A 27,723-nucleotide genomic window follows, 5' to 3' on the forward strand; every position below is an offset into this window, starting at 1 on the left:
GTTAACCCTTCCCAGAATAATGTTTGTAAATGTATTAAATAAAATGCATATGATTTATCATAAAACCAAGTTTTTTAAAATAAAGTTTTCAAAATATTTTCTAAAAAATAGTTCATGCACCTTAGTTTAAGAAGTCCTTATCTAGTCCAAACCATTATAAGTGAGGAAAACATTTCTATTCATTTGAACTTGACATTTAAGGTGGTTGAGGTATTGTGCTAATTTCTTGGTTACAAAGACCAAAAAAAAAAACACCATTTCTTTATTCAAGGAGTTTACATTCTAATATGGAAGACACAACATGGACAAAGGAGTAAATACAAAGTGCATACAAAATGACAAAAAGTAATTTCGAGACTGAGGGAGCATTAACAACTTTAGAAAATTGGAAAAGTCTTTGTACAAGGAGTTGAACACTGATCTCTATCTTTCAGGAATGGAGGAATTCCCAGAAGAGAGGATTGAGTGCATTTTAAACAAGAGGGACAAACTGCAAAAACGTGAGGTCTGGAAATTGAATGTCATGCAGACAAACCAGCTGAAATGGAGAGGTTATGGAGACAAGTAATATAAAATAAACATGGAAAGGGCAGATAGGTGGTACAATGGATAAATCACTGGCCCTGAATTCAGAATGATCTGAATTCAAATCCGACATCAGACACTTGAAAATTACTAGTTGTGTGACCATTGGCAAGTCCCTTAATCCTCATTGCCCCGCCAAAAAATAAAAAATAATAAAATAAAATAAGCGTGGAGAAATACATGGTAATCAGATTACGAGGGGTCTTAAGTGACAGGCTCAGGGTTTTATGTTTTCTCTTAGAGGTAACAGGAGCCACTGGAGTATGAGAGGAAGGTGTTAGAGGGAGAAGGAAAAGTTAATATAGTGAGATTTGTGGTTTAGAAAAGTTAGTTTTGCAGCTCAGTGGAGGATGTGTACATATATTTATTCAATAAGCATTTACCAAGTGCCTACTTAGTTTGTGCTAGGCAGTGTGTTAGGACCTGGGAATCTGAAAATACAAAATGAAATATTTCCTGCACTCAAGAGATCTACTGGGAGGAGTGACACATATGTAATGACACATACATACATGAATAAAAACAAAATATATGCAAAGTAAATACAAATTAATAGGACTTAAGTAAGTGTTGACAGTTGTTTGTATCAGGTACATGGTAGCATTGGAGTGCAGCATTAAATGGAAGTAGGTATTACAAGAGGTGAATGTGAAAAGTGAGAATATTCTAGGTAAAAAGGACAGCCTAGACCAGCTGTTCTTAACAGCATTTAGTTAATGGACCCCTTTGGCAGTCTGAAGTCCATAGACTTCTTTTCTAAATGTTTTAAAATGCATAAAATAAAATATAATTTAAAAGGAAACCAATTATATTGAAATAATGACATAATTTTTTGCCATCTACATTCATAGACCCTCTGAAATAGAACCATGTACTAATGGAACCTAGGTTAAGAACCTCTTGTCTAGGGCAGCTAGGTAGCACAGTGGATAAAGCACTGGCCCTGGATTCAGGAAGACCTGAGTTCAAATCTGACCTCAGACATTTTACATTTACTAGCTGTGTGACCTTGGGTGAGTCACTTAACCCTCATTGCCCCACCAACAAACAAAAAACAAAACAACAAAAAAAATCCTTGGGTCTAGGAAAAGGAATGGAGATAGAAGATTTTAGAATGAAGAGCAAGTGCAGTAATCCAGTTGTTTGGAAAATAGAGTGTATTAGGAAAAATAATGGAAACACAGATTGAAGGCAGATTATTAAGGGATTTAAATAACAAATAGAAGATTTTGATTTTTATCTTAGAGAAAGTAGGGAGTCACTAAGCTTCTTTAACAGGTGTGATATAATCAGATCTGTGCTTTAAAAATCAGAGTTTAACAGAGAGGTGTGTGTGTGTGTGTGTGTGTGTGTGTGTGTGTGTGTGTGTGTGTGTGTTGGAATGAATAGCAAGAAACATTAGAAGCAGAGTTCAATTGGAAGGAGAATTAAGTTAGAAGCTATCCCAGTAGTTCAGGTGAGTTCTAGTGAGAGGCTGAACTAAGGTAGTGCCTGTTTTGAGTGGAAAGGAGAGTTATATGAAAGAATTGTAGAACTAACAAGACTTGGCATTTGATAGGAACTTAGAGAGAAAGGAGAACTGAGTAAAGCTGCAAACTATAGGTAGAAGTTAAAGACAGTTAGAGGCCATCTTAATACTAGAAAAAAGAAAGCTTCCTAATAATTACAGTTCTTCCAAAATGGAAATGCTACCTTATAAAGTTCTTATTTCAGTCATTTCAGTGGTGTCCAATTCTTTATAACCTCATTTGCAGTTTTTTTTTTTAGCAAAGATATGGCTTGCCATTTCCTTCTCCCGCTCATTTATACTAATTGTATTTTTATTCTATTTATTCTATTCTATTTTTCATTCTAGAATAGTGAAGCAGTTTTGTATTTTCTGGAATAATTGGTATATATGAAAGAAGACCTACTAGTAAAATATTAGTTTATTATATTATTATTATTATGAGTTATATAATAAGCACATGAGTTTTTAAGATAACTCAATTATTCATTCATTTATTTATCTATTTATTTGTTTGTTTTTATGGGGCAATGAGGGTTAAGTGACTTTCCCAGGTTCACACAGCTAGTAAGCGTCAAGTATCTGAGGCTGGATTTGAACTCAGGTCCTCCTGAATCCAGGGCCAGTGCTTTATCCATTGTGCCACCTAGCTGCCTCCTTAACTCAATTATTTAGATAAAATAATTAGATAAAGGCAAAGCTAACCTTCCTAGAATACAAGACAACTGCCTGATTCCATGTAGATCTTGTTGTCTGGTAGCACATGAGATCAGACATTTGGAATATTAAAGACAATGGTAATAGTGGAAAATAGCTATTTTTATAATTTCCCCCAAATAGAAACTACAATGTAATTATGTTTACCTTTGTGTCCCAAGCCTACTTTATACCATTGGGTTTTGTTTTATTTTGTTTCGCTTTCTAGCTTTTTCAGAGGTAGCAATGTAGTTGTTCTCATTGCCACACTAAGCAAAATTGGCATTGGCCTTATTGGGGGTAAAAGGAAGAGGATTATGTAACAGACAAGGAATGGATTAAGAAATTATCTTGGAGCTTTTTATAAACATTAATCTTCATCAATATGAGTGATAAGAGAATTCTATACTTCAGAAACAGTGAATGGTAAGTTTCCTCTCTCATTCCCTATCAATTGCCATCTTAAGTGGTATAGAAGTTTTCAATGATTTATATATATATATATATATATATATATATATATATATATATACACACGCAATATAGTATATTAATATATTTAATAAACAGTTCCACTATGGGTAATAGAATACATTAAACAAGAGAGGAAGAAGAGCTTGGAATAGAAGGAAAATCCTAATTTTATCCTGCTTACCTCTTTAACAAACAAAATACTATGAACATCAGCTACTTGTGCACATCTAGCTATTCAATGAATTCCAGCATGTTTGTCATGAACTGACTCTAACATTCATTTTCATTTGCTCTGCACCTCAGATTTTATTGGTATAGGAAACTAATGCTGAGGAAACTTCCTCTACCAAGGCCCTATGAGTTTAAATGACTTGCCTAGAATCACACAGACAAATTATTTCAGAGGTAGTACCTGAACCCAGATCTTCCTGATTCCAACATAGGCTCTCTAATTTTCCCACAATGCTTTATGACATTCAAATTATAACACAAGGTAAATGGAATGTGTTACGGTATGAATAGAATTAGTTTTATAATATGACATATCACAGAACACCCTTTACCAGAAATGAGATATTGTGCTGAATATGAATAGGATGGAAAACTAACAGTATGCATTTTTGAAGTGTACTTTGGTTCCTTCTAGTTCCCAGTAGATGAGATTGAATGAATTCTGAGCATCAAAATTATTAGCAGAGCCAAAATTCAAAGGGACCTTTTTCATACTAGAAAATATGTGGTAGGGTCATCTTTTTTCTCCTCAAGGTGGTCTTTGCCAGTCAAGATTCCTACATATTGATGAGATGGCACAAAGTAGGATATTTAAATAGTGCAGCCCTATTCTGAAACTGACAAGAAGATATATAAAGAATATTGATTTCTATAAGCATGAACTTCTATGCATAGTATAACTCAGTCTTTGCTGTATTGTTCATAGTTTGTGGTTACTATTTCATGTCTTTGGAAATTTTTAATCTCTACTTATATATATTTCACATATGTGTGTAGAAACATAACTGTATATATGTATAAAAATTATATATAATATTAAATATTAAATACTGATGTAAATATATTAGAATATATAATGTAAACTAATATATATCAAACTAATATATAATATAGTATATGATATATACAATATAAATACATATATAACTATGCTGTATATGCACATACAAATATGTATATAACTATATATATAATATTTATATTAACTGTAAATATGTAGCAAGATAAAACTCCTTACTGGTATCTAATATCCAGCATGGTAAAAAATTCCTGCATGCACAGAAAACAATGATCTGTTTCCCAACATAGCTGGATTTCCTAAGCATCTTTGTTTTTTACCCTTTATCATAACTTCAGATTTTATATTGAACTCAATTCCAATTCCTGAGTGGTATCTTTGAGACTTGGAGAGAGGGGAATTCACCAAATTATTATTCTTTCCCTAACCCATATTTTATTTGTAGGAGTTATCTTTCACATAGATTTAACTGGTTGAAATTATGTATTAGAGAAAAGTTCTGTGATTCCAGCTCAGGCTTGATTCAAAGATGTTTGAAGACTGTAATGAGCCCTTCCTTGCTGTCACATCCAATCCAATGCAACAAGCATTTATTTATTCTCAATTTAATTTTTGTTGTTGTTTCATTAGGAAACACTGTCTTTTATCAATTGCCCCTCCCATTTTTCCTTCCCCAATGTCCCACTGAGCAAATAAGCAAAAACCAAAAGTAAAGTCCTCTGGGCATCCACTGTTGCTGGAGTTCTGAATGAATCCCACCATTCTGGACAGCAATTTGGAACTATGCCCAAAGGGCTATAGAACTGTATATACCCTTTGATCCAGCAATACCACTGCTAGCTTTATATCCCAAAGACATCCAAAGAAAGACAAAAAGACCTACTTATACAAAAATATTTATAGCAGTTCTTTTTGTAGTGGCCAAGAAATGGAAATCAAAGCAATGACCATCAATAGGTGAATGGCTAAATAAGCTGTGGTATATGATGGTGATGGAATATTATTGTGCTATAAGAAATGACAAGCAGGATGATTTCAGAAAGGCCTAGAAAGACTTGTGTGAACTTACATATAGTGAAGTGGGCAGAACCAAGACAACATTGTACACAGTGACAGGAATATTGTTTGATGAAAAACTATTCTCAGCAATAGAATAATCCAAGATGATCCCAAAGGACTAATGATGAAACATACTATCCACCTCCAAAGAAAGAACTGATATTTATTGAACACAGACTGAAGCATGCTATTTTTTATTTTCTTCCATTTTTTCTTTCACTCAAGTTTTCTTATACAAAATGACTAATATGGAAATTTTTTACACAATTGCACATGTGTGATCTATATCTGATCATTTACTCAGTAAGGGGGAAAGAAGGAAGGGAAGGAGGGATAAAATTTGGAACTCAAAACATTACATAAAAATGTTTATTATTTAAAAAATAAAGAAAAAAGAAAAAGTTCAGAAGACAGCAGCACAGCAAAAATGGTGTAGTTTAGAACTCAGGGGAAGCAACATCTGGTTCATTTGGAGTTTTCTTGGCAAAGATGCTGCAGACATTTGCCATTTCCTTCTCCACCTCGATTTATAAATGAGGTACAGAGGCAAATAGTGTTAAATGATTTGCCAGGGGTCACAAAGTCATCTATATATCACTGCGTAGTCTGGCAAAACAGTCACCTTAGCCTTGTCTCAAAATGCGTGTTTCTCTTCCCATTTAAGGTCATCATTTCTCTGTTGGGGGGAATAGTATGCTCCCTTCTTATCCTTCTGGACTCATGGTCTATTCATTATGATGACTAGAGTTGCCAAGTCCTTCAAACCTGGTTTTCTCTCCAAATGATCATTATGCAAATTGTCCTACTAGTTCTTCTCCCTTCACTCTATGTAGGCATTAAAGAATAGGTAAACTGATTCAAAGAATCTGAAGATATGGGAAAGTAATGGTGATAGAAGAGGTAAGTTCTGACAGGAGCTAGGACAGAGTAAGGTCATGGGTACTAATATAGAAGGTGGCCTTGGTAAGAAGGTCCATTCACATCTTTATCCAATACTAAAGAAAAAGAAAAAAAGAAAAAACAGGGAATACTGTCAAAGAACTTTGAGGTTTTATATATATATACATACACATATATATGTGTTTATACATATGTACATACATACATATATGACATATATACTTACATATGTGTGTGCATATGTTAAAAACCCACCATAGATGAGCTCTTTTGTGGTAAAACAAAAGATAAGGTTACCTGATGAGTCTTTCTGGAGTGAGGAGGGAATATAGTGTAAAAGACTATGAGAAGCTTTTGTAAAAACCTTAAAAACATGAGGAGTTTAGGAAAATCCACTTTGAAGCATTATAGGCAATGTAATAAAGTTGATTGGTATAAATTAAAGGGATATATAGCACCGAAGGTGCATTTGGCATCTATATGCATGCAGTTCTTTTCTAGGTCAATATCATACAAAGAACAAAGAAAAGAATACTATTTAAAATGTTACAACATAGGAATCTATTTATGGCCTTCAAGAGTGAAGGTAGTGTCCCAAAGTTCCTTACTTATTGTCAACAAATAAGCTGGGCACTTTGAAATTCTTACGTATTGAGTTCTGTATTGTCTGGGCATGCAACATTAGCCCTGATAAAAATCTCTCATTTCTCTTTTCTAATAACACTATTAAAATTCAAACTTTGCCAAATTAAAAAAAGACAAAAGGGCAAAATGTCAATTATTTTTCATCTCATAACATTACCAAATAGGGAACCAACCAACGCTAGCAGACTATTAAATTTGTAATATCACATTAATATTCAAGGTGACCATCCTCTCACAGGAAGCCTTCAACCACTAATTATTGGAGACCACTTTTCATGCTGTAAAAGGAACCTCATGAAAGGAGCAATTGAACCAATATTTTACATTGTAATTTACATGATAATTACAAGATAATTCATGGACCAAAAAAAACCCCACATTCTAGTAAAATAATAATAGTTAATTCTAAAAGTCAAATAATACTAACAATTCCTTCTCTTTTGAGACTATTTGCACTATGCTATTCCCTAAGTATTGTATATCAAACTCCATACTTCAGGGAAATAGGAGTAGACTATTTTATGAAGTTTTAAAGGAAAACACAATTATTAGCCTCTATCAAATATACCACTGAAATATTTTTTCCAAATCACAAAACATAGGACCCTAAATCCTCTAATTTTGATAAGGGGTTCATAACTCAGAGAAAAATTTTCTTGGCTTATAGATTGGTTCTGCCTTTTTGATATTATTTTTAAATGGAAATCACATTTTTGACACTTTTTTAAAATTTGGTAACTTGAACTCTCAATATATATGTATATACATATATATTTTTTCTTGTTATTTATAAATGCTTAAATGACACTGGAGTCAGAATTCAATAAATTCAATGAATCTTTTATGAAGTACCTACCTTGTGCTGCACCTGAGGTAGGAAGACAAAGACAAAACATTCCTTGCCCTCAAGGATCTTACATTCTACTGGGCAATGGGTAGTAAAGGGAACACATTTCATGTCACAAATAAGGAAACTGAGTCACAGTTATACCTTTCCTAAGGTCACACAAATGAGACAAATAGTAAATTGAAGAGTTGGGATTTGAATCCAGGTCTTCTGATCCTAAATCTACCACACCCTCCCGGGTTTGTAGGGATGTTTTTGTGCAAGGGAAAAAAAATAATAAACACAATAATTCATAGTAATAATAATTAAAATCACATGCAATAGCAAAAAGAAGTCTTCTAAATAATACACCTCTCATTTATGTTGTAATTTCTACAAAGGATAAGATCAAAGAGTTTTTTTCTTAATGTGATATGCAAATTTATCTAAATCCTAGAATTAGTATTATTGAAATTGAGAAGTACTAAAAGCCTTCTTGGCTAGACCAGGGGTTAAACAAAGAACTCCTCTGTTACTGCTCTTATTTGATATGACTTCACAAATGGTAGCAGTAACTGCACAAGTATGACATATTGAATTGCTTGATCTCCTAGGGAGGGTTTAGGAGGGAGGGAGGAAGAAAAATTTCAAACACAGAATTAGCTCAGGGACCCTGATCTCATTGGAGTGGGCTCATGGAGGGAATAGCTTTCATACCCAATTGGGAGGAGCAATCTATTTAACCCTGCAGGAAAATAGGAGGGGAAGAGGACAAGGAAGGAAGGGTGAAAAAAGGGAGTGCAGAGTGAGGGAGAGGATAGTCAGAAGTAAAACACCTCTGAGGAAGAATAGGTAAAAAGAAGATAGAGTAAATGTCATGGGAAGGGAGTGGGATTGAGGGAAATAGTTATGATGATTGATTATAATGGCAAAATGTATGGTACCTACTCTGAAGAGCTTTTATGAAGAAAATTCTCTGTCAAGCTTAAGGTACTATATACAGGTTATAATGAACAGGATACTATCTGGAAAACCTGGAAAGACCTATATGAACTGAAGCAGAGTGAAATGTACTGTATACAAAATAACAGCAATAGTGGGGGATGATCTGCTGGGAAGCAAGTGGTTATTTTCATCAAGGCAATGATCAATATAACCCTGAAAGACTTATGAAGATTGCAGTCCATCTGCAGAGAAAGAACTTATAGTATCTGAAAACACATGGAAACACATTTAAAAAATTTTTTTTCATTTCCTTTTTGACAATTCCTTAATCTGAAGTTTGGGGTTTTTTGACTATTTTCTCTCACAACTAGCTAATATGGGAATTTTTCCATGACTACTCATGTATAACTTATTTTGAATTGCTTGAGTTCTTGTGGGTGAGGGTTGGGAATGGAGGGGGGAAGAGAAGTTAGAACACAAAGTTTTTTTAAAAATTGATGTTAAAATTTTGTTTTTACATATATTTTGGAAAATAAATTCTATTCAGAATAAAAAAAATTTTAAAAGATAAAAAAATGCTAGCAGTGGCAATGAGAAAAGAAAAATAAAATAAAAGAATAAACACAGGCAAAGATAAAGTGAAATTATGCCTATTCACAAATAATATTTGCATCTACTTTCAGAATCCCAGAGACAGTAAAAAATTAGTTGAAATAATTTTTAATTTCATTTAAGTAGTAGTATATAAAATAAGCTCATAAAATTGTCAGCCTTTCTTTATATTACTAATAAAACCAAGCAGGAAGGTATAGGAAAAACAAACTCAATTCAAAATAAGCACAAAACATCTGGGAGTTACCTTATTGAGACACACATATGACTATAATTCTAAAATATTCTTTAAAGGAATAAAGAGAAATAATTAGAAAGATATTTATTGGTCGTGATTAGGCTATGTCAACATAATAAAAATGATAATATTAACTAAATTAGTTTATATATTTAATGCCATGATTATCTATCCTGGAATCTGTCTTGCCAACTTTGAACTTATTCTTTATCAAGATCTTTGGTTTGCTTCCTAGTGTTTATAGCAACTAGATAAATAGTCAACTCAAATAAAATAGATATATAGTTTCAACATTTTGGATGCTTTTGCAAATAATGCAAATCATAACCCATCTGTGTCTGCTCATCCTCAGTTTCCTCATCTATAAAATGAGCCAGAGAAAGAAATGGCAAATCACTCCAGCATCTTTGCCAAAAAAAACCCAAAAACAAAAACAACCCAAGTTGGGTCATGAAGAGTTGAGCATGACTGAACAACAAAAATTCATTTTATTTTACACATATTTGTTTGTTATCATATTTGTGAGCTCCTCAAGGGCAAGGGGTGTCGTTCTTTTTTTGTATCCCTTGAGGTGAGCACAGTGCCTGGGATATAGTAGATGCTTAATAAATGCCCACTGACTCAAATAATAATAAATAGCATTTGTATAGTACTTTAGGGTTTATAAAATGTTTTACAAATATCATTTTACCTTCACAGAAATCCTAAGAGCTAAATACTGTTACCATTTTATGGATAAGGAAACTACATCAGAAGAATGCTTAAGTGACTTTCCTAAGGTATGATATAGTTAATAAGTGGCTGAAGTTAGATTTGAACTCAGGTTTTCCTGACTCCAGGTTCACCTCTGCACCACCTAGGCACTCAACATATAACCCTAATGCTATCCTTTACTTCATTTATTCTTCAAAGTTCCTTAATTTGTTGCATATTGCAGCCATACACCTCCCTGAAGCCCTCAGTATGAAAATCATTTAAAATTCCTTGTATTCTATTACGTTCCCTGACTCATAGTCATACAATGACATCAAGAGAACATTACAGGCAAGAACCTGTTGATCTTCAAATCTAATAGGCACTGGAATCAATTAACCATATATCATTGGAAACTAAACCTCTCCCTGGATCATATGGTCAAAGAGTGCAAGATGGAGATAGAGGCTTTTCTTGTCATGCTTGTGAAAGCAGAAAGGTCACAAGTCAAGTTAAATATACAAGATCCCGAAGGGACCACTATATCATCAATTTCACATCCCTCATTCCCTAGATAAAGGAAGTGAGTGCTCAAATGATATGACCAAGATCACACAGGCACCAAAGAACAGAGCTAGAATTTGAACAGAGGTCCTCTGATTCCAAATGCAGAGTTCTTTCCTCTGTATCTCATAGAAGTCAAAATACACAAACTTCAATGTGATCTAGGCAATGGAAAGGACCATCTAAGTGCTCTAGGAAGGTTGCAGGGGAAAGACATCTGTAGAATGTGGGATGTTTGAGGGCAGAAATTGCTTCATCTTTGTCTTTGTATAACTGCCACGGAGGAGTTTATTAATAAAGGTGTCCTGAATTGAATTGAGAAATCACTTTTAGTTAAAGTAGGAATGAACAAAGGCCTAAGGAAGGAAGGTATTAATAGAGTGTGATCTTCAAGGAAAATAAATATGTCTTTAGGAAGAGAAGAAGAGAAAACTCTTCCAGGTATGAGGAGGATGGCTTCCATGAACACCTAGGGAAAAGACAAGGCAAAACCAAAGGAAAACTAGTAATCTAGTTTAGCTGTGACATAGAATGCATTCTCTACCAATTCGAAGTCTCTTATAAATGTGTCAAACTTGAACTCCACCTTACCACCCCCAAAAAAAAATTTTGTACAAAATATAGAGCAGGGCGACTAGGTGTCACAGTGGATAAAGCACTGGCCCTGGATTCAGGAGTTCCTGAGTTCAAATCCAGCCTCAGACACTTCACACTTACTGGCTGTGTGACCCTGGGCAAGTCACTTAACCCCCATTGCCCTGCAAAAAAAAAAAAAATAGAGAGAGAGAGAGAGAGAGAGAGAGCAACTATAACTGAATTTACAAGACAAAATGTAGATAAAAGTCTTATTAAATAACACTGAGAATGCTAATCCTTACTTACTAAGCACCTCCTGGGATTCATAAATTGACACAAAACAAGCCAATTGATGATGCCAGGAACCCTATGTGGGAATGACCTTTTGCTCCATGGACTGTCAGTATACCTCAACACCTTCCAACTCATACTAGCAAGACACAGACTTTGCCTACACACATAGGGTAAATGGAAGGAGTGGGGGATGAGGCAGTACTTTTTTCTTGGAGCACCCCTAAGGACTGAAACCTTTAAGGCTACAGAAGCCCTGTTCTGAGTATACTTTCTGCCCTTCTCCTACCCTACAAAAAACAGCAGATGCTTATTCATCCTACAGAGAAGAAAAGGACAAGAACCAAGGGAGAAACTGAGGCAGGCAGCTAGCATGAATGGCTAAAATAAAGGGGACTGATGCTCAACAAGTCCTGTCCCTCAGAGGATAATTAGGGCAGGGACCTGACTGTAAACTTAAAAAAGTGAGAAGAAACTGAGACAACATTCAGCTCACCTCCAAGGGAGTACCCAACTTTTGAGAGGGAATAATCAGAAAAATGAGTAACCAGATATAAAGAAAAAAATCCTGAAACATCAAAAATTTCAACAAGGAAAAACTCAATAAAAACAGAAGAAATCCATAATTAAAGAAATCAAGAAGGAACAAATATCAGGATTACAGATAACAAGCAGAAATACAAAATATCAAAATAAAAACCATCAGGCTTATGAGAAAAATGAGATTAGGGGTACAATGCTCAAAAACTTCATCAGTGATAAAATCTTTAAAAAGGTAGAAAGTTAATAAAAGTGGTAGCTCAGTCTTATATATGTTAAATAGGTAATATGTAAATATAACAGTAAATAGCAGCAGAGTCCAAGAATTCAGACAGCTTCTTGGCCTCTGCCCAGGTCTCCACTGACCTTGTTCTGACTACAGGTAAGAGGCATCTTGGAAGGCAATTAACTCGATTTGGTTGGGGACCATGTCAGAATTTGGAAGGAAGTAGAGAAGTGAAGGGATTTGAAGTTGTTCCACCCGTAAATGTTTCTTTTATTTTTCTAGTGTAGTCTCTGACAGTCCTTAATGTGTATTCTTTTTTTTTTTATTGAGGCAATTGGGGTTAAGTGACTTGCCCAGGGTCACACAGCTAGTAAGTGTTAAGTGTCTGAGGCTGGATTTGAACTCAGGTACTCCTGACTCCAGGGCCGGTGCTTTATCCACTGCGCCACCTAGCTGCCCCAATGTGTATTCTTTTATGCCCATTGTTCAGTAGAGATTACATGGTCTCTCATTTCTTTCAAAATCCTTTATTATTTCTAGCTTCTCTTTAGTGCTCAATGCTTTTCTTTCCATGCAGTGCTTAATATTTTTGAACCAGGACAATCACACATGTTTGGGATGTTAGATGAGTGATTTTTATATAGAAAAGTTCACCAAAGCAAAAGAATAGGAAATCACAACCTTGTAAGATAACATATGTGTGCTATGGTGATCTGAGGTAGCTGGTAGATGTTTGAAGTATGTGACTGTGTGTGTGTGTGTATCTGTGTATGTACATTTTGTGCACACACAGAGCTCAGTTCATCTAGGTGCAGTTTTCTGAATTCTTTCTATTTCTCTGGACCAAAATCACATGATTTTGTGTGATTGTGTGCAAGATGAAATTCATAGTATGTTCAAATTGTTGCCTAATATATCAATAAAATTGGAACAAATTCATATTTTCAAAACAAACACTATAGCTGAATTGGCTGTACTTTCCTCTTCTAAATTCTAATATGTGCAAAGGCCAAGTCAGTCCAAAATCATATCCTTAAATACTTGAAGAATATTTTCAAGGGATAATTGTCAATTGTCATTCATGACTGTTTTTTAACAAGAATTCCTTAGAAATTCTTAGAAAATTTAACTTATATATAAAACAAAACAAAAAGGCTCATACCCTTTGATATTAGCAGTCGAGATGTGTAGTATAAGATATATTACATTTCTTTTGGAAGCCTAAAGTCAGTCATTAAGGATTATGCCTCAGTCCATGAAATAAGGAGAGTGTAGTATGGTAGGTTCATTCACTCTAACCATCTCACCAAGTGATACAGGTTTATGCACAATCAATTCCAGCTACATTAGAACTGATCTTGGAAGTGGTCAAAATGAGAACATGGCTATTCGCCATTGGGCTTATCTTCTGGGAATAGGCATGAACTGAAACTGATGGATGTCATTTTATCTTCAAAAGATTTTAAGCATGCTTGCCATTACAGCTTACACAATTCTGAATAGTTGAGGACTTAGAGACCCCCTTTGGCCCTTTGTATCCTAAGAATTCATGTCAATTCATTTCTCTCTGAAGCTAATCTGACTATTCTCACATGAAATCCTCTCCTTCCTGGGTCATGATTATTTCCTTATGCTTTTTGCACGCAAAAAATTTAGGTGAAAGATAACGCAGAGCTAAATAAAATATCTCATCACCTTAAAGTTAACTCCCTCAGCATACCAGGAAAAGTTACAATTCCTGGAACTAAAACCCATTACCTTACACATCCTGTGATTTATTTTGAGATTGTATTTGGTGCACTTGTCAAAGAAAGCATTCAGCAGTCTCCAAAGGCCAATTGGGGTTTGAGAGAATAATAAATACTGAATCTTCAGCACTAAAAAAAGATCAGTCACACAGATGTTAGAAAAATTTTGGACATAGAAGCTATGCCAAGGACCTTAGTAATATCATAGAAGTGGATGTGAAAAAGTGGGTTCATATCGAATGGGGATTGGCTGAACAAACTGGTATGTGAATAAATGGATGAACAAATTCTTTTAAAGAGCTTACTCTGTGCAAAACACTGTGCTAAGCACTAGGCATCCAAATACAAAAGGTCCCTGCTCTCAAGGAGCTCACATTCTAATGGGGAAACAGTACATGTGGAAGGCTTCAGCTGCATATAGAAAGATCATATGGTCCTCAGGGTGTAACAACAAAGCATAAAATAATGCTTCATCTTCACTGTCATTTCCTCTGATAAAACCATATCATTTTCTGATATTGAATCATTAACACTGAGCTGGAAGCATTAGTATTTCAAAGTTTCCTTGATTTAGGGTCCTAGATTCTCTTTCTCAGGGTTTGAGGGGAGATAGAGGTCAGGGTGGTACTGGTGACCCTTCTAGCACACATTCCCTACAGTCTTTCCTTCCAAGTACTTTGTTCCTGTTCTGTATGACAGTGTGGATAGCTGGCTCTTTGTCCATAAGAGACACTTCTACAGATCATGGCTGTTAAGGCTGGGCTGGAAGCAATACCACATGTCTGGGGGATTTTGCCACTCTCAGGACTCTTATGCCTGTCTGTTGATGATACTTGGCCAGTTGTTGGCAGTTGTTACTGGTGGTGATAATGAAAATGGATATCTTCTCCACGATGATTTCTCCTCTCAATCATGGCTGTTGGGGCTGGGCTATTCCCAAGACTCTTGGGTTCAGGACCATGAGTTGTCTCTATTAGAATGATAAAGGTGGTGATGGTGAGAATGGTATTGGTTCAACTTGCCTGGCATATGCTGGCTCAAATCTCACCTTCAGGTTGTCTTGATGCTTTGTGTAGACTATCTTGTTAGCCCTATGAGTGGTAAATTGTTTATAATTAGTGGGGAAAACAGTCCCTACTCCAAAGGAGTTGCCTCCCCTTTTGATGGCTGTGACATTGTGGCTAGAAGCAGGGGTACAGGGTGTTGCCTTTCCAAGATTTCCAGTGCATCTACCCCAGTTGGTGGCTGCAGGCAGTATATGAATGTAATGGACTGTTATTGTACCATAACAAATTACATATGAAGAATTCAGGGAAACTTGGGAGCTGACAACCCAGCAAAATGATTAGAAAAACATTTTATACAATGACTACAATAATTAAGGGGGAATAACATTTAAAAATACCACAACTCTGATCAACTCAATGACTAATAGTGACTTCAATGACCTGCTGGTGAAAAAAAAATGCCTGCCCTTTCTTAGTAAAGATGTAGGGAACTAAAGATTTTAGCATGATCCATATGTTGTCACAGCCATTATATTCATTTGTTTGGCTTCACATTACTTCTTTATTGTGAGGAAGAGGTTTTTTTCTTTTGGTGGGAGGGAGTAAAGATCTTTTTTTGTTGTTTGTTTTGTTTTGTGAGGCAATCGGGGTTAAGTGACTTGCCCAGGGTCACACAGCTAGTAAGTGTTAAGTGTCTGAAGCCAGATTTGAACTCAGATACTCCTGACTCTAGGGCCATAGGGCCAGTGCTCTATCCACTGCGCCACCTAGCTGCCCCAGGGGTAAAGATCTTTGAACCAAAAAAAATAAAGATAAAAAGCAATAGAACCTTTAATTTTGTTTGAAAAAGAAGATTCAGCAGAGCCAAAATGGCAAATTAAAGGCATCCATCCAACTGAACTCTCAATATTCCCCTTGAAAGAACTTTGAGATAATTCTTCAAATCAGATTTTGGAGTACCCAAGTATACAAAAGGTTGGGGTGGGACATTTTTACAGCATAAAAAACTTTGAAGGTCAAGAGAAGAAGTCTATGACCTCTGGGTGGAGGCATAACCAGAGTTCACTCACCCATTGGGGGCAACAGAGGCTGCTCTTGCAACTCATATCCTGCAATTGGTCAGAAATAGATTGCAGGGGACCCTTTGCTGTTACTTGGTACAGCTGACATGGATTGGCAACACTATTGGTCATAAACAGTTCTGGGTTGCATTTCCAGGGTGGAGGTCACTAGAGTGCAGGGATTTTGATCACAATTACAAATCAAAGAGCGACACTAGTACTTGTAGCTACCGGGGATCAGGGGCCCTTCCTGGGTTAAGACCAGAGTGTAGACCATGAGACTAGTGACCACTCCACTCTCAGCACTACACCACCTTGGAAGCACAAAATGCTCGTAGACCCCCAGAACTAGTTTTGAAAATGGCAACATGAAAAAGCCTGAAGCTTGGGACAGTACCTCCCTGTCTCCAGATGAGCAGAGCATAACTTTAACATAAATTTCAAAGAGACAAGCTTGAAAAATGAGCCACCCCCCAAAAAAACACACCTTGAGAATAAAATGCTACTATTGTGACAGGAAAGACCAAAATTTAAACTCAAAACACAACAATGTGAAAACAGTTACCCAAAAACAAACAAACAAATAAACAAATAGATAAATAAATGAACCTCAGAGAAAAATTCTAATTAGATCCTAGAAGAGTTAAAAAAGGATAAAAGTGGTAGAAGAAAAATAGGAAACAAAATGAATGATGCAAGAAAATTATGAAAAAACCCACACTTAACAGCTTTGTAAAACAGGCACAAAATATTAAAGAAGATAACAGAATTGGCTAAATGATAAAAAAGGCACAAAAATCCACTGAAGAAAATAATTCCTTAAAAATTAGAACTGGTCAAGGGGACACTAATGACTCCATGAAACATCAAGAAAAAATAAAGTCAAAAAAAGAAAAATGGAAGAAAATGTTAAATATCTCATGACAAAAACAACTGCCCTAGAAAACAGATGGAGAGATAATTTAAGAATTAGTGGACTACTTGAAATCCATGATCGAAGAAAGAGCCTAAACATATTTCAAAAAATTATCGAGGAAATTTGCCTGATATCTTAGATTGTGGGAGAGGAGGGAATAGAAATTTAAAGAATCCACCAGTAACTTCTGGGGTTTGGGGGGGGGGGTCAATGAGGGTTAAGTGACTTGCCCAGGGTCACACAGCTAGTAAGTGTCAAGTGTCTCAGGTCATATTTGAACTCAGGTCCTCCTGAATCCAGGGCCAGCACTTTATCCACTGTACCATCTAGTTGCCCCTAACAGTAGCTTCCTAAAAGAGATCCCCAAATCAAAACTCCAAGGAACATTATAGCCAAATTCCAGAGCTCAAAGGTCAAGAAAAAAATTGCAAGTAGCCAGAAAGAAACAGTGCAAATATGGTAGAGCCACAGTCTGGATCACATAAGATTTACCATCTTCCATGTTAAAGAAATAGAGGACTTGGAATATGATATTCCAGAAAGCAAAGAAGCTAGGATTAAAACCAAAAATAACCTATCCCACAAAACAGTATAATCCTTCAGGGGAAAACCATGGATATTTAATGAAATAGATGATTTTCAAGCATCCCTGAGTTGAATAGAAAATTCAACATTCAAACACAAAACTCAAGAGAAGCATGAAAAGGTAAACATGGAAGAGTAGTCATAAGGGTCTCTATAAAGTTAAACTGTTTCCATTCTTGTATGGGAAGGTGATACATGTAACTCCTAAGAACTTAATCATTATTAAGGCAGTTAAAAGAGTTTAACTGTACAGATAGGTGGCACAGGGGATAAAGTGCCAGGCTTGAAGTCTGGAAGACTCATCTCTGTGAATTCAAATCTGATCTTAGATATTTAGTAGCTGTGTGACTTTGAACAAATCACTTAACCCTTTTTCTCTTAGTTCCTCATCTACAAAATGAGCTGAAGAAGAAAATGGAAAATGATTCCAGTATCTTTGCCAAGAAAAATCCCAAAATGGGGTCATGAAGAGTTGAACACAACTGAAACAACTGAACAACAAAATAAAAGGAATTTATATGGACAAGAGGAAATGAGTATAAGTCAATTGTATTGGAATGCTCTCAAAAAATAAAGGAATGAAAAAGACAAATGCACCAGAAGAAGGGAAAAGGGAAAGGTATAATGGGGAAATTTGTCTTACATTAGAGGTACAAAAGAAAGAAATTTTATAATGGAAGAGAAAATAGAAGGAGTGGACAGTACATGAATCTCACTGTTAGTGGAATTGGTTCAAAGAGGGAAGAACATAGATAGATAGATAGATAGATAGATAGATAGATAGATAGATAGATAGATAGATGGACAGAGAGATGATAGATAGATGATAAATAGATAGATAGACACTTAGCTGTATATAGAAATGTAACTTACCCAATAGGGAAATTGGAAGGTAAAGAGATAAGAGAAAGGGGAAGCATAAAAGGGATGTTGGATTAAGAAAGACAAGGATTAGAAACAAAATGGACTTTTGAGGAGGGACAGGACAAAAAAAAAGAAAAGAAGAAATAGAAGAAAATGAGATGAAGAAAAATATATAGTAATCATAACTGTAAATGTGATGAACTGGGCTGATAGAAGAATGAATTAGAAAGTAGAATCAAACAATATGTTGTTGACAAGAAATACTTGAAAGAGAACGACACACAGAGTTAAAATAAGGGCTGAAGCTAAAGTAAATATGCTTCGGCTAAAGTAAAAAAGGTATTGGTATCAATCACCTAAGATAAATCAAAAACAAAAATGGGTCTAATTAAAAGAGATAATCAGGAAAACCACATTATGCTAAAAGGTACCATAGACAATGAAGTAGTATCAAAAAATTTTCATCAAATTTCTCTGATAAAGGCTTAATTTCCCAACTATGTTAAGTATAGAACTTACTCAAATTTTAAAAAATAAGAACAATTTCCCAATTGCTAAATGAATGAGATAAACAAGCAGGTTTCAGAAGAAGAAATCAGGGGCAGCTAGGTGGCGCAGTGGATAGAGCACCAGCCCGGGAGTCAGGAGTACCTGAGTTCAAATCCGGCCTCAGACACATAACACTTACTAGCTGTGTGACCCTAGGCAAGTCACTTAACCCCAATTGCCTCAAAAAAAAAAAAAAAGAAGAAATAAAAGCCATCTATAGTCATGTGGAAAATGCTCTAAATCATTATTGTTTTTTTTTAGTTCTTCCAAATCAGTCATGTCTGATTCCTCATAATCCCAATTTGGGGATTTCCTTGGCAAAAATACCAGAGTAGTTAACTATTTCTTTTTCCAGTTGCCATTTCCTTATCCACTCATTATTGATTAGAGAAAAATTCAAATAAAAACAACTCTGAGGTACCACCTCACATGTATTAGAAATGACAAATGCTTGAAGGGATGGGGGGAAATACACAAATGAACTGTTGTTACACTCCCCATTCTTCCTCTCCTTTTCCCTTTCCATCAGTGTATCCCTCTTCTCTATGTCCTCCAAAAGTTTTCTCTGAGGAATTTGATCATAATTTAGTTTTTATCCATTCACATGTAAATTATTCATAATGCTTTAAAATGAATTTGTGAGATTTTATAGTCTCTTGAATATCAGGAAATTATATATTTGCAAAATAAGCCCTTCCAGCCTTAAATTACACTTATGTCATGTTATTATTTTGAAGCAAAGTAAAGAGCTCTCAATGATAACACCCTTGCTCAGTTCCAGGATCCCAAGCAAAAATTGCTGATAAGTAATACACTTGGAAAATGAAACCATCCTAAGATTTGTAGTTAGAAGGGACTTTAGCCCAGTACTCTCATTTTACAAATGAGGTAATGTTTTTATGAAGTAAAACAGATGGGCAGAAAAAGAGGTTGAGGAGTTAAAAGTTAAAAATTAACCAGGAAGAAGAAAAAGTTAAAGGGACCTGAAACATGAAGCAAACCCAAGTAACTAATACTGGTGGCAATAACGGCCCAAATGTGCTTAATAAATGAATTACCAACTTTTCCTCTTTTTCTCCTTTGTTCAAAGGCAACTCTGATGTGACTTCATTAGGAGACATGCTCAAAACCAAAACCACAATTGACAAATATGTTTGAAATCTTTCCAATGAATGAATAAATTAAGAAAAAATCTTTATTAAATGTTTACTGTGTGACAAGCTCTCTGCCAAGTGCTGGAGAGATACATATTAAATTAAGATAGCCCTTGGTCTCGGGGGCAGCTAGGGGGCACAATGGATAGAGCACCGACCCTGGAGTCAGGAGTACCTGAGTTCAAATCTGGCCTCAGACACTTAACACTTACTAGCTGTGTGACCCTGGGCAAGTCACTTAACCCCTAATTGCCTCACTAAAAAAACAAAAACAAACAAACAAAAAAGATAGCCCTTGGTCTCAAAAAGCTCTCATCCTCTCATCCTAATAAGGAGACAACACATATGTGGTTTCATTTGCTATTCAGATGGAAAGGTCCACTGGTCATTGGGGTGCAGTACCAATATTATCTGCATTGATAAAACTATATCAATTTCTGATACTGAACCACTAAACAGTACGAGAGCTTTAGTGGCAAAAACTTTCTTTCCTGGATCTGTAGCTGTGGAAGAGGTAGAGGTAGAGGCAGTAGAGATCTCTTATCTTCATGCGATTGCTCCCTTGCATGATGGCTAGGGATAAGGGTGGGAACAGGTGGGTAGCGGGTTTTATGGTGTGGGAGTAAAGGACAATGAAATTCTTAGGGTTCTTGAACTCTAGATGTTGGGCTGTCTCTATAAAGATCATAGAAGAAATGGATGTCAAAATGGTGGCCTTGGTTTGGCCTGCTTGACATACATGGCACATTTCTCTCCCTTAGAACACCTTTCTTCTTCAGTTTGGCTGACCTACTGGACAGTTTGCCAACTCATCAACACATTTATTAAGTAATTTCTATATATTGTGCTCAGCCCTGGGGATATATAGAATAAGCACAAAATAAATATAAGGCAATATGAAAGGAAGGGCACTAGGAGTTGGACAAATCAGAAAAGACTTCATATAGAGGCTATTATGCATAAGCTGTGTCTTGAAGGAAACCAATCAGGTAGAGGTGAGGAGGACATGGTTGCTGCACTTTAGGATGGTGAGTTAAGTAGCTGTGTGAAAGAAGGGAGAAAGAGAGGAGAAATTAGGAGGGAAACCGTCTATGGGTTTATTACAAAAGTTCAGGTGAAAGGTGCCAACTACCTGAGAGAAGAGAAAAGAGAATATGGATTTTGTGAAGGTGGAATTAATAGGATTTAACAACACAGGAATTGGGAGTGAATGAAAGTCCAGGATGACTAAATTTGTAAACCTGGGTGACAGGGGAAGGTTTGGCTGAAAGTTGTTTTGGGTTTTTTTTCCCCAAGGCAAGGAAGTTTAGCAGAAAGTTTTTTGAAGATCATGGGCTCCATTCTGAATTTGAGATCTCTATGGAACCTCCAGGTGGAGTTGTCCAATAAGCCCTCGGTAATGCCTGAATGGATCTGAGGGCTGCATGGGAAGATTGTTGAGTAATCTTCATAGAGGTGATAACAAAACAAATGATAACTGATGGGCTTATTGAGATTGGAGAGGGAGAAGAAAAGAGGATTCAGGAACTAGAGCCATGAGGACCATTAATAGGAGATAGGACATAGATGAATATCAAGCAAAGGAAGTTGACAAAGAACAGTCAGAGAACTAAAAAGAGAAACAAAAGGAAAATTACTAAAACTTCAACTAGAGAGTGATGAGGAGGAAAGAGTTGTGAACTATTTTTTTTTAAATTCAAGAGGTCAAGCAGGTTTTAGACTTAGAAAAGGACATTGACTTAGCAGAGAGGAAGTTGTGGGTAGCATAAGGGAGAACAGTGTCAGTTTAGTGTTGAGACTTAAATCCAGTTTGTCAGGGCTTGAGAAATGAGAGGGAGATCTCTAAGTTATTCTTATTGGCCCCAGGGGGAAGAGGTAGGAGCTTTGGATGGATGTTGCAAAGATGCGGATTTAAGTTTGGTGTAAATAAAAGTTTCTTAAGAATTAGAGTGGATTGGGTTATTATACAAGGAAGTGAGTTCCCCATCTTCCCCTCTCCAGTCCACAACTCTTTTTAGACATATGTCTAAATAGAAAGGGTCTTTTTCCTTTTAACAATAAAAACTGACTCTGCTCAATTTTGTGAACCCTTTGGGGAAAATTCTTGTGTTCACTTATCATCTTTATGCAGTTGTCACCCAAATAAGCCCTCATCTTTCCACTGGGTTCTATCCCCACATCACCAGTTGAATGCCCTCATGAACATGGGCACCTAAAACTCAACATATGCAAAACAGAAATTATCTTTTCCTCTAAAATGACCCCCCTTCTTAATTTTCCTATTTTTGCTTATGGAACCATTATCTTTGTAATGAACCATGTTCAAGAATTTAGAGTCACATGACTCTTAAATTTCTTGCTCCATAACCAATCAATTGTCAAGTATCATCAACTTCACTTCTACAAATTCTCTAAAATTCATCCACTTCTCTTTACTCACACAGCCACCATTCTAGTACTGGCCCTAGTCACCTTTTGCTTAGACCACTGCAGTTGTCTCCTTTTAAAAAAGATAATTTTTATTGACATTTTGTTTCTTATATCACCATAGTATCCCGTGTATCCCTTCCTCTCCCTCTCCCAGAAAACCATCTCATGTTAAAAATAGTATTTTAGAGAGGAAAAAAGTTAGCACAGTTAACACATTGAAAAAGTCTGAAAATGTGGAATGTGCAACACCTGTGGACCTCCCACCTCCATAAAGAGGTGGCTTGAAGGTATCTTCTCATATCTTTTCATTTGAGTCCCACTTGATCTTAATGATTTTGTAACATTTAGTTTTGATTTTTTTAGTGTGTTGTTCTTTCCATTTACATTGTTGTGTTTTATACATACAGATACAGATAAAGATACAGCTATAGATAGAGATAGATAGAGATAGAGACAGAGAGAGATAGACATAGAGATAGAGATTTTTTCTTGGTTCTGCATCAGTTCATATAGATCTTTTTATGTTTCTCTATATTCATAACACTCATTGTTTCCTTTTTAAATTTTTAACATTATATTTTATTTTGACTTCCAAATTCTCTCCCTCCCTCCAGCCTCCATTCATGGAGAAAGCAAGCAGTTTGATGCCAATTGCATGCAAAATATATTACATATGTCTTACAGCACTATACTATTACATTACATTCTTGTTCCATAATTGGCTTAGCCATTTCCCAACTGATGGGCATCTACTTTGTTTATAATTCTTAGCTATCACGAAAAATGTTCTGCCATAAATATTTTGGAGTATATGCTGACTTTTTTCTCATCAATGGCTTCCTTGGGGTATAAGCCCAGTTAACAGAATCTCTGGTTCAAAGAGTGTGGACATTTTAGTCTTTTATTTGCATAATTCCAAATTGCTTTCCCAAAGTAGTTGTACCAAATGATAGCTCCATCAACAAAAGTATTAGTGTGGCTATCTTGCCATTTTTTGGTCATATTTTGCCAATTCACACAGTCTGGAGTGAAACCTAAGTGCAATTTTGATTTGTATTTCCCATGTTATTAGTGATTTGGAACTTTTTTTCATTTTGCAGTTCTTTTAAAAAATGTTTGTTCATAGTCTTTGACCATTTTATCTATTGCATAAAGGCTATTATTTTCTAAAAACTAATATAGTTTATATTATATATAAGTATATTGTTGTTTATATATCTTGGATACCAAATCTTATCATAATCACATTACCAGATCTGTGATTTCGTCAGTACCACGAACTCCTGGGTGAAGAAACTCTGTACCAATATAAGCCAACATTTTTCTCTACAACTTATAATCCTAGAGAGTGTCCTAGAATAGTAAAGAATTAAGCAGTCTATCAAAGGTCACACAGCCTGTAAGTGTTAGAAGCAAAGGTTTCCAAACTTTCATAGTAACCTTAGTGGCTAATTTACCACAGAAAGATTTACCACATTTTTGAATCCTATAGATGGGGAGTGTTTTCACTGTAGTAGAATTCCATTACCCCTAAAATGAATAATTTTGTCCCTTATATTTCACTATAAATGTATTTCATTTATATCTCCAGAGATATGAGTATCTGTGTAGGCAGTTCTCTTCAAATCTGCTTCCAAGGGCTTACCTTGGGTCAGAGGTAATGTGGACTGCATTGTATATTTCTGATTGGAGAAATTCCTGGAGCTTAAAGAGATCAGAAGACTCTGAAGAGAATTCATTTATACCCTTAAAATGAATTTAGACTTGTAGCAGTCAAGGACCACTGTTATAATTTTCAAGCTTTCAGGAAAAAAAGGAAGAGCAAAGGGTGCTAAAAGCTGAACTGTGTATATATATATATATATATATATATATATATATATATATTTCTCCCCTTCACCTCAACTTCAACTTCAACACCATTTTATGGAAGAGCCTTGTTAGTTTCCTGCACCAACGGTTAAACCCTTTTAATGATAGTGATCATTGTGATCTTTTGATAACAACAATAACAATAAAATATGATAAGAAGTATACTTTGCACTGTATACTTTACCTCTTATCAGCTCGAAGTACTCATAAAATAGAGTTTTTAGGGCTCTCCAGCAGACTTTTCCCTGGCGTGCCAACACAAGTTGCTGCTCTAAGTGTAAACAGAAAAGAATAGTTCTATTATATTGGCCTTCTTTATTCACACCAAAGAAAGGTGATAAATGTGGTTCTAAGTCCCTTGAATACATATTATATTATGACTAACAGTCTAGGAGTATTTGAGACTAAGATCTATGCAAAGTGACAAGCTAGGAAAATGGAAACAATTTGTTTTTTGTTCTTCATGTAATAAGGGCTGTCTCCTACACGTTGCATGGGGTGTCATTGTGTGGTTCAAAGGGAGACAAAAACAAACATCTTTAACCTCTTCCCCATCTCCCCAGCCCCCCTGAACTAAAGTCTCCATTTAATTCCTAACAGGAGAAAAAGAAGCAGACATTTGAGGCCAGAAGCTTTGGCTACTCTGTTGTCCTCCAAAAGAGGGGTTACCAGGCTAGAATTATATCTATTGGCTCCCTTCTGTATGATTACATGAGAAAAGTCCAGGACATGTACTTTTTAGGTTCAGTATAACTTCTGATCCCTATTTCATTAATTGAAGAAAAGTAGGTAGATGCCAAGCTTTATATCCAAGGCATAACTCCCTTCCCACCAAATACCAATTCCACAATGAAGAGTAATTATTAAAGAAAGCCATTCATACAGTTTGATAACAAACAGAAATCAGAGAAAGTATACATAGAAGAATATATACCAGACAATACAGAGTGAAGGAACTCTTCCATTGGGAGCAATGTAACAGCCTAAATAGAGTCCTGGATCCCACCCATGGGCAAGTAAGTTCTTCTAGCTCTCTAGTGCAGCAAGCCAGGGAGAAAGGCATGCTGGAGACTGCCAGTGACTCTCATGTCAGTTTCTGCTCTGAGTCTTTTCCTTCAGAAACCTTCTCTCTCAAAGCTGCAAGCCAGAAGTGCCCAAAGCAAGTACAGAGCCAAAAGAGGCTTGAAGAAACTGAAGCAACTTTGCAGATTGAAGAGAACTGAAGAGATTCTCCTTTTTACAGCTCTCATCACCTCCTCCCTGCTCATCAGTCAAGACCAAGGCAGTGATCTCCACTAAAAAGGAGAGAGTCCCATATCACTGGGCTTTGGCACTGGGGTTACACAGAATTTGAAACTACAATGTATGGGGATACCACCCATGACTTCTGGGAAATTAGTACAATATTTACTTGAGTCAACAAGCCTGCCATTCCAAACTTTGCTTTTTTTCCATTGTTCAATATCTTATATTAAATTGACTTATAATATTTTAAATTGAACTGTTATCCTCACAATTTTTAAAAATGAAGTTTATAAAATATTGAAATATAAATAATGAAGTTGGTGACTAACAGCTCTATTTAAGAAACCTTTATAGTACATACTTTCTTGGTAATTCTGCCTGCAAATGGATAAGGCTAGAACATAGGGACTCTCTTTGCCCCATTCACTGCATCATCTATTGTAGCCCCTCCTGCCCAGACCCTTTTGGACTATCTCTTAATGCAGAAGTTCTTATTCTTATCTGTGTCCTTGACCCCTTACGCAGTCTATTGACACATATGAACCCTTTCTTAAAATAATGTTCATAAATGCATAAAATATAATACAGAAAATTACAAAGGAAATGAACTATACTGAAACATAGTTGGGGCAGCTAGGTGGTAGGGGCAGCTAGGTGGCACAGTGGATAGAGCACCGTCCCTGGATTCAGGAGTACCTGAGTTCAAATCCGCCCTCAGACCCTTGACACTTACTAGCTGTGTGACCCTGGGCAAGTCACTTAACCCCAATTGCCTCACCAAAAAAAAAAAAAAAGAAACATAGTTATAAAAAATATTTTTAAACAAAAAGTCTCCATATAAGAATCCCTTTCTTAGTGTATCTGAGTTATTCTCTCTGAGTACAGATAGTTCTCACCTTAAGTAAACTCTCATTATGCAAATTCAACTTTATGTAAAGAATTCCATATTCAAAAAAGCCGCCTATGCTAACTTTACAAAACTACTCTCTCTCTCTCTCTCTCTCTCTCTCTCTCTCTCTCTCTCTCTCTCTCTCTCTCTCTCTCTCTCTCTTCCTGCCCCTTAGCCCATCACTCCAACCTCACACTATCCACCACCACTCCTAAAAAACTTTAAATAACCTTCCAACTAAAAGCAGAAGCACACAGAGTGACCACTGCTATGCTGTGAGGCTGGATGGGGACTTGGCTTGAGACCTCCAGCTTGGAGAGAGGAACCCTATGTCCTTTTCCACCAACCTGCCTGCCTGTCCATTCCTGACATGTTTGTTGTCCTCTGGTGGTCTGCACTCTGTACTGTTTGTCCTCTCAATCCCCCCACTCCAATGTTGCCTTCCTCTCCTGTGTTTGTGTCTGTGCCTGGCCTCAGTGTGTCTGTCCCTGACAGACACCAATATGGCTGGCTCATGTCCCACATCCTCCTCTTGTTCTTATGTCTTTATCCCCAACCTGGTGTCCTTGAACTATGTGCTGGTCCCCTCACTCCACAGGCACAGTTCCTTTCCTACCTTCCTCCCTCTCTCCTTTCCCCATGTTGCTTTAAGGAGAGGTCTTCAGAAAGGAAAACTTATATAAAGTGAGAACTGAATATATAATCCTATGATAAGATCTTTTCTTTTTCCTACTCTAGAAAGTAGTGCATATATATGTCTACCCTACAGTCATCTAGGCCTAGGTTAATCAATTAATCAACCTATAATAATTTATTAAATACTTATTATTTCTTGCTAAGCACTGATCTGTGTTGGTAATATGAACAAAAAACAAAAACAGTCTCCACCCTCAAGAAGCTTACATTATAATGGTGGAGACAAATGCACATGCAATCAATCCTCAACTTTCAAGGTAACATTCCTAGAAAATGGCCCAAAAGTCAAAAATGCAAATG

At 36.0% G+C, this 27,723-nt stretch overlaps 1 pseudogene; it reads right to left on the reverse strand.

The window, feature by feature from the left end:
- Positions 1 to 27,243, reverse strand: part of LOC122750417 — a 197,114-nt pseudogene extending 169,871 nt beyond the window's left edge.
- Between the last annotated feature and the right edge of the window lie 480 nt (positions 27,244 to 27,723).

Source organism: Dromiciops gliroides, chromosome 1 (genome assembly GCF_019393635.1).
Source record: "Dromiciops gliroides isolate mDroGli1 chromosome 1, mDroGli1.pri, whole genome shotgun sequence".
Lineage (NCBI taxonomy): Eukaryota > Metazoa > Chordata > Mammalia > Microbiotheria > Microbiotheriidae > Dromiciops > Dromiciops gliroides.